We start from the raw sequence: 9,000 nt of genomic DNA, 5'->3' as shown, positions 1-9,000 counted from the left end.
TGGCATGTGTTTCCTTGCCTCATCAATATTGTATTTCAAGTTTGACATGGAAAAACAAATCTTGGCTGACCCTCAGACTGGTATGCGTGAGGGTGTTTATAAACATGCCAGTCAAAAAGTGGACGGGAGTAATTTGGGGGAGGTTTTGTGAGAGTTAAAGGAGAATTAAACTCTTGGAGCAAGTTATCTTGAATGAAAAAAAAGTGAAGTTCAATAAAAGTTTGAGAACCATTGGACAAACAAATATATATGGATATGAGCATTTGGATTGAAAGCTCACTAATGCTATGGAGATTGTTCCTTTGACAATGCGACAAGATGTGTAAGGTCACACATGCACAACTCCCTGTTTGACACTGAAAATGTACCATAAAATCTCTTATTGTGGTCATTCTAATGATGGCACAAACATTTTGTTTGTGCTGTAGTGAGAATAAGCAAAAGGAGATGATTGGGGTTGATTTTATCATTAGAATGTGCAAAATTATATGTTTAGGGGATTTTGGTGTCTTAAGTGGAGATTCATTCATGTTACATCACACATCTTGTCGCATTGCAAAACATCGGACATTTTTTAATGAAACAACAGTTTAAGTAAAATGAATGTAGGCCTTTGTACACAATTCAGCCCGCACCCAATTTTATGCAATGTCTTGCACTTCAAGTCTATATCTTTCACATCTCTCACATATTTTGAAACTCATCCCTATTACTCAAGAGGGGAGGGGGCACATTTTAGATCCCCCCCCCCCTCAAAATATCCTACTGCCGCCCGTTTCTAGCTCATTATCTGAGTACTTTATTCAATGAAACTCCTACGTTTTAAATCTGTATATTTCATGAGCTATCTGCTATTTTCATCAAAGCTTTCTAACCTAACGTTGTCTAAATTGAATTTTTTATCCCTTTGACATAAAATTGTCGGACCAATCTACTCTTTTAGATGTCCCGAACATCCATATTAATTTTACGCAACGTACAAATATCCAGTCACATCAAGGAAACGATACCGAGACCGGTGGCCACGTTTGCTATTGAAAATAACGTGATCGCTTCGGTCGGGCTGGGGTCTGATGCACCGGTGTAACTTAAAGCATAATTTTGCATGTAGGCAGAAAGTTAAATACCCTCCCCTTGATACCAAAAAGGGAATGAACCATCCACCGCTTTTGAAGTTGGGTAACCGAGGCTGACCTAGTTAAAGGAAAGTTCGTCAGTTGGTTAAAATTCATCACCCTTCTTTCTTTTAAAGGAGAATCCGCCCCGAGTCATGGTTGGTGAAACCGATATGGTTTGTTGTTTCCAATGGCGCAGTCACATTTCCCCTACTGCAGCCGTACTGCGAGTCGAAAACAGTCGTTTTAACATCTTTTGTACCAGCTACATATATAGGTGGTTTGAATTTAAAAAAATGAATAAAACATCTGTTTTCGACTCGCCGTATATACGGCCGCCATAGGGGAAATGCGACTGCAGTATTATTGTTTGTCATGACAATTTTTGGTGTCTTTAATTTGCATTCTCTCTTATGCTACCCCACTGCCCGTCCTCTTAGCTCTTGCCTCTGTTTTTTTTTTATACCTGCCCCCCCCCCCCTTGTCTCTTCCTCCCAATCTCTTACTCTTGCCCTGCTCTCTCACACCACATTTCGTCTTAATTACCATTCAAATGTGGGCAGGGGCGACCTATCTTAATTTTCTTTTTTTATTATTCAATTTAATGTTTAGTAATTTTCTTCCTCCTTTCTTTCATTTCTTCCTTGTTCTCACTTGTTGTTTCACACTTGAAGATACACAGTGGACGACCGCCCCTTTCCCCCGTAGCGCTGCCCCTGAATGTTCTGTCCACGACCTTCCCCATCCTACTCCACTCAACCCCACCATGGGACCCAACTCTCACTCCCAAGCCCCTCATCGCTATAGAGAGAGGGACATCACCACCTTTCAAACAAAAATTGAAAAGGGCCTTTTTTCTTTCCTTTTTTTTCGTTCCTGTGCTTCCAACGAGTGGAATGAACTCCGTCTTTTGTCGCGCGGGCACCTCTTTACCATGACCTTGACCTTGATCTATGTGACCCACTTTTCACCTTCCCGCTCTCCCGAGGGCCCCATCTCCTTTTCAAGTTTCGTGAACTTGTTATTTTGTTATTTTTTGCAGACTTTTCTCTTTTTAAAAACTATTCTCAGGCCAGTAGCACGGGAAACAGGGTGGTCTAAGGTTCATTGTCTGTGTCGTCGATAAAGCCATTGTATGCTGCAGTGACAAGAATGAATGTTGGTATCAGATGCGTAGACCACGGGGCGGGGACAGGGGGCAATCACCCATTCCTCCTTAATGAACATTTTTGGGGAAAACATAGGTAATTTTGACAGCTTGAAAAATATGCAATGCAGATATTAAACCAATAAAATTGGCATAAAAATACTAAGAAGAATGACAAAATTGTCATTTTTTTCGGCGCGCAAAAGGATGTACATGTATTAAAATGTGTAGCGCGGAGCGCGCCCAAAATATTTGGACTTTTTTCTATTTTGCCCCCCCCCCCCCTGAAACTATGGATCGACGCCGCTGGTTGCGAAGGATTAACAAAATCATATTGAAATTTAAATCTCAGATTGTGTAGTCAAGAAATTAAAATCTGACACCATTCTCAATGTGACCTTGATTTTAATTGTAAAAATGAAAAAATTTGATTTTTTATTTTAAAAGGGTATTTTTGCTTGCTCGCTCCGCCCACTTGCAACTTTTTTAGAAATTCCCCCACACGCAATGATTTCCTTTCCAATATTTTGAGTCATTACGCCACTTACCACTCTTGTTATTATTTTTTGTTCCCTGTGCATAATTAATCAAACTAAGTTGTAAGCCTATATCTTGTCAGTTCACGACAGTCCTTCTTTCTTTTCATTATGAAGTCAAATGTTCTTTGGGTCCTGTTGCTCCAATTCTCCCTTTTTTCTTTCCTTGATCACTGTATATTCTAATTTAATATTTTAAAAAATAGTCACCCGAAGATTAAAAAACTACTTTCTGATGATAAATGGAGGCTTTACTGATCGTATAAATAATTTCCAATTTAAAATAGAAAATGAGGCTTTCAGAAATCATCTCTCAAAAAATTTATCAGTTCATATGTCAGCCCCGATGTCAGCCTTCAGCGGTCTTCCCTCAAGCTACAATATGAGTGAATGACATCACACTTCTGTATTCTATGCATTTCATCGTGTCTCCATCCATGGTTTGATAAGACATATTTCATCCAAGCTCTTTATTTTCATGATTTTATCCAGAATTTTTTTTTTCTCAGCCCCTATGTAGCACGATCCAGGAGGCGCGACCCTCAAGCAAAGACGATACTGTTACATCAATAGCACACTAAAATAAACACCACCCTCTGGTATTCTTAGCGATCCCCTGTTATATCAACAGCGATAAATCCCACGAAACAGCGAGGATTTCTGCGTTTCAGTCGGTTTCAATGCCCAAAACTACCGTCTTATAACAAAATACCAGCATAAATACACAAACAATGGTGAACCTTTTTTGCATCTAACAAAAACTGAACCCAAGCGCTCGGGTTTTACCCCTTTACTAACTTTAGAGCGCTGGGTCCCAAGCGAATTCGAGCGCGAACTCGAAATCTTTCCCAAGTTCAGGAATAAAGATAACATCTTTTTCAACCTTGATTCGATGCTTTCGAGGATCAAGTTTCGAAAACATTATTCTTCACAGTTCCTTAAACCGTTCTCGTGATCTAAAGAGCCTCTAGCCCCTCCCATTCTGTAGTCTAGATTGCTTAGGGCCCCAAATATAGCCTACACTCTTTCCGAAAAATAAGGTATGTGTTTTTCTGACGAAAATAAAGATAGATAAAGGCCGCTAACAGCTTATTGAAATTCAATGCAAATTAAAAAAAAATCAATTCCGTGTGCGTTATGCAGGAGCAGTACAAGGATATTTTCATTAAGGGGGGGGGAGGGGGTGACCTAAAAATTACCTCATATTTTTTTTTTCTTAATTGAATTTCATGATTACTATCATGACTATAGATATAAACGGCCAGGACCTCTCCTTTCAGAGGCGCAATGAGCCCCCCCCCCCCACCTTAAAAAATGAAGGGGACAGATATGGCGTCTCGGACATAATCTATACAAAGTTGCGAGCGAGCGAATTGAGCGAGCAAAATTTTTGAGCATGTGTTTATTACAAAAAGAATAAATTTTGTTTGAGATTTTGACATGTTATTCAGAGAATAATATCACATTTCACCCTTCTCTTTTCACTTTTTTCCCCTTTTCTCTTTTTTAAGTCGTGAATTTTTTTTCGGGGGGGGGGGGCAGAGTAGTAAATAAGCGCCCAACCCCCCATCTGTACGCCACTGCCTCCTTTGTATACTCTTCTTCATTCTTTCTTCCCTATTTTTCCCTCCCCATTTTCTCACGACTTGAAAAGTTATGGAGAGCGGTGGCCCCATGCTTGACCATCAAGACTGAAACCAATCTTTTTCACCAGTATCGCAGTTAAAACAACGATTTGAATAAATAGGAAAAAAGAGAAAATGGAACTAAAACGATATTGAACTCTTGACCTTATAAACAGGCTACGCCTTATGTATTCGCCGAACTTTGCTGGGATGACCCTTGACCATGATGACACGAGAACGTCATGCATATTCACTGGCGGATCCAGGGGGCACATCCGGCCCGTGCCCCCCCCCCTCGTTTGAAAGCGAGGACCCCTGTTTTGTTTGTCAAATTTTCATCGGAAAAAATGTGCACCCCCCCCCCTTGGAAAATCCTGGATCAGCCCCTGCATATTTTCGAATAGTGAAATGATTCAACTATAGGAAATAATGAATCATGACAAATTACAACTAGGGCAATATTGTGTGTGTCCAGGGATGTATCAGACTTTCGCGTTACAAAAAGGAGGAAAAATAAATATTGTGTATCTTAGGTCTAAATGATAACATTCAAAGGAAATAGTGGGTGACGTGATTCCCTCCTGGGCCCCGTCTTACAAAAAATTACGAAAGCCAGCAACGCCCACATCTAAAATGCATGTTTGTTCAAAATGTTCTCTGGATATAATGTATATTAAAAAAATCATCGTTTTCTTGACAATTTGGTGTGTTTGCCTTTGTTTACAAAGGACATTTTGCAAATTTTCTGGAGAAAAAAAAATTATGACACCGATGGATTTCCATAGAGTTACGATTGATTGGATCAACTTCGTAACTCTTGAAGTTAGTAAGACGGTGTCCTGATTTGCATACCAACCAGGGTCTGCATTATCTGCGTTGTGAAATGTTAGAGCGATAAAATAAAAATATTGCAATTTATTTTGCCTCTTATTTTTTTAACAACTTGATCTATTTTTCCTGTTTTAATTAAAACCAACTTTGATTGGATTGACTTATGGCGCAATTCTTCCGTTGTTTATTGAAACAAATGATTTTGTTTTAATTGTGTACTTCAAATAGACCTACTCATCCCAATTGTATGTAGGTGTACTTCTGATATCTACTTCCTTTCTCGTCCCAACACCCCACCCCTCCAAAAATCGTTCTGAAAAAAATTCCGATATTTTCATTCCTTCATGTCCTAGGAGACGATGCCCAATCATGGGAAATATGCTACCCCCAAAGCACGACATTCACGTGGGGTAGACTCGGCGCCGGTGACCCGCAGGAAAGGGCTCACTAGCTAGAGCATGTAATTGGACCATAGTGGTGTACGATTGACTATGATGTATGAGGAGTTGTCAAAAAGTAGGAAGTGAGACGTAAAGCTGCCGTTTTTTATATACAAGTCGGGGGAGGATTCAAGGTGTGTTTTCAATCAGTGTTATATTTTGTAGGCCTATATCATAGACTGTTCAATTGATATTGGTCGGATTGAATTTAATGGAAGATGCACTGATGAGAATAATAAAATAATGGTTGCGTGAATGACAAAGGTTCACTCCCCATCCATGCGACGTTTTAATTTTGTACTCGATTTTGAAGATTTTGTTTTTCTCTCTGTCTCCATTACTTATTTATTTATCATTATTATGATATATATATATTTTCTTTGTCTGGGGGGGGGGGGGAGGACGCAGGAGGAGAATATGTAGACAGAGAGATAGAAAGCATAGATAGAATACAAAGTGCAGAGAAAGAGAGGGGGATCGGGGGCTCTAGCGTACCTACGGGGGGCAGAGGGGGCAGTCTGCCCCCCCCCCCTGACGAGCCACAACCCATGCAAAGGACGTATCCCTGCCCCCTGACGAGCTTGAAATACCTTTCCCCCCCCCTCCCTGACGAGCTTGAAGACCTTTATTGCCCCCCCCCCCCTGACGAGCTTGAAGCTCTTTTTTTTTTCTTTTTTTTTTGCCCGTCAATTTTTTTTCTGGTACGAAATCCTTCATTTGTGATTGAAGACCCTTTTTTTTTTTTGCTTGTCAATTTTTTTTCTGGTACGAAATCCTTCATTTGTGATTTAAGACCTTTTTTTTTTTTTTTTTTTGCTTGTCAAATTTTTTGGCGGACGGTTTTGCCCCCCCCCCCCCTGTGGAAAATCCTATGTACGCCACTGATCGGGGGCCAAGGAACCGGTTGGCTGGGGGAATTGAGCCCCCCACCACTTTTTTTCAACAGACGTGTAGAAATATGAGGAAAAAATGCCATCTGATTTTTTTTGTGTTTTTTTTGCATGGTCACCCCCCCCCCCTTGCACTTTTGAAACCGTTCTGCGGCCCCTGGTCAGAGTGGTTAAAGAAAGTGTTTGAATTCAGTACAACATTATCGAGATGAAAAAGGGAAGGTAATAAAGGAAGATTAGGAGAGGAGGGGACAGAGTGGACAGAGTGGAAGCGAGAGAGACAAAGAGAGGGGGGAGAGGGGGAGAGAGGGGGGTATGATAGGATAGGATAGAGAGGGGTGGAATAGGGAAAGGGTGGGTGAAGGAAGAAAAAGATGGATAGATCATGTACTCTATGGATAGATAGTGCAACTACCTTTCCTCCTTCCCGTGCTCTGTTCTGAGAAGAGACCCCAATTTCGTGCATAATCCTATGTGGTCAGAGCGAGCTGGCTGATTTGGCCCTGGACACAGCTTTAAAGCCCACCTTGACCCTCCTTTAAGCGGACCCCCTGGTACCCCCTCCCCTCCGAATAAACCACATTAAGCAGGTCATTCGTTTCCTGAGCACTTTTATTTTAGGTTTGTACTTTACTAACACATCAACTTTATACGACGAGAAACAGCGATTTACCCGCAAAATACGTCTTTAAAGGACAAGTCTACCCCAACAAAAAGTTGATTTGAATAAAAAGAAAAAAAATCCAACAAACATAACACAGAAAATTTCATCAAAATCGGATGTAAAATGAGAAAGTTATGCCATTTTAAAGTTTCGCTTGATTTCACAAAACAGTTATATGCACATCCTGGTCGGTATGCAAATGAGGAGACTGATGACATCATCCACTCACTATTTCTTTTGTATTTTATTATATGAAATATGAAATATTCCAATTTCCTCGCTGTTGTCGAGTGAAACAACGATTAATTTCTTCTTGAATATGTGGAATTAGCATTGTTTAATACTATATGGTTCAGTCAAGTTGGACCTTATTGTCAAATCTGTAAAAAATTAAATATTGTATAATTCAAACAATAAAAAACAAAAGAAATAGTGAGTGAGGGACATCGTCGACTGTCTCATTTGCATGTAACTGAGTTGTGTATATCACTGATTTGTGAAAAATAAGTGGAACTTTAAAAATGTCATAACTTTCTTATTTTACATCTGATTTTCATGAACTTATCAGTGTTATGCTATTATGAAAATCAACATTTTTCTTGGGAAGACTTAACCTTTAAAGAACGTTACACCTTGATCGTATATTATGTGAATATGAATTATATGCATAAATGAAATAAAAAGTGTAAATTTATCAATAAAAGACTGACTGACTGACTGACTGAATGAATGAATGTTAAATTAATGAATGACTAAATTAATGACTGAATGAAATCAACGTATGGATGGTTGGACGAATAATAAATAATATAATTCAACAATAAAAAAAGAATAGATAAAAGACTTAATGAATGACTGAATTAATCAAATTAATCGATACATGTGTGAATTAATGCATATGTAGGCCTATATTATTAGATGAACACAACATAATTATGAATAAAAAAAGGAAATTAAAGGAAATATACCTGTATAATCATTAGGATAATTCGCCCCTTGTTTGCATGCTGTTAACATGCCTATATTCCTTTGAATATTAACAGTATTTTTCGTTGTTGTGCATATAATTATGTTTGGGAGTTTAAGGACGTTCCACAGTTATATTTGTGCGCATTATGATCTGCGCATAGTTTACACTCTGAGCGCTGACGTCACAATGGATGAACAGGTATTAATTAGCTGCGGGTATGAGCTGATTTTTCTGATCTTCTGCACTTTAACTGCAGATCCGATGCGTTATTTCATGAAGCTAAAAAATTGAATTATTCCATGGACCATTCAAAAAAATATTCTCTACAATTTCAAAATACTTTACTCTGCAGTGCTGCCAAGAATCACGAATATTAGCCCGAGTTTGAATAAATGGTAGAGTGGTTTTGATTTTTTCTTCACATAGATACTAAGCATTCGGCCCATTTTTGGTGTTTTAAAAAGCACATTTGCTCTAATAAAAATGCTGATAGTTTAAAAACGAGCACATGAACCCCTATTTTTGAATGTTTCTACCTCTTAGGTATACCTTCCTCTACAACTCTGCAAATTTTGGTGAAAATGACATGGATTTTGAATAAAGTGCAGCATTTATTGTACGTTTGTAGTTTGTTACTGAAATTTTACATTTTTCATATTGGGATTTTGTTATCTTTTACGCCATTTTTAAGAACTGACAGTGCTGTTAAACTTAAAATTGCAAACAAATAGCACTATTAATAGATTCTCCATTCTAACGATACAATTATTAACTCTCTTGCG

This window comes from Lytechinus pictus, chromosome 17, assembly GCF_037042905.1.
Source record: "Lytechinus pictus isolate F3 Inbred chromosome 17, Lp3.0, whole genome shotgun sequence".
NCBI classification, from domain to species: domain Eukaryota; kingdom Metazoa; phylum Echinodermata; class Echinoidea; order Temnopleuroida; family Toxopneustidae; genus Lytechinus; species Lytechinus pictus.
Note: the sequence above shows the minus strand (reverse complement) of the source record.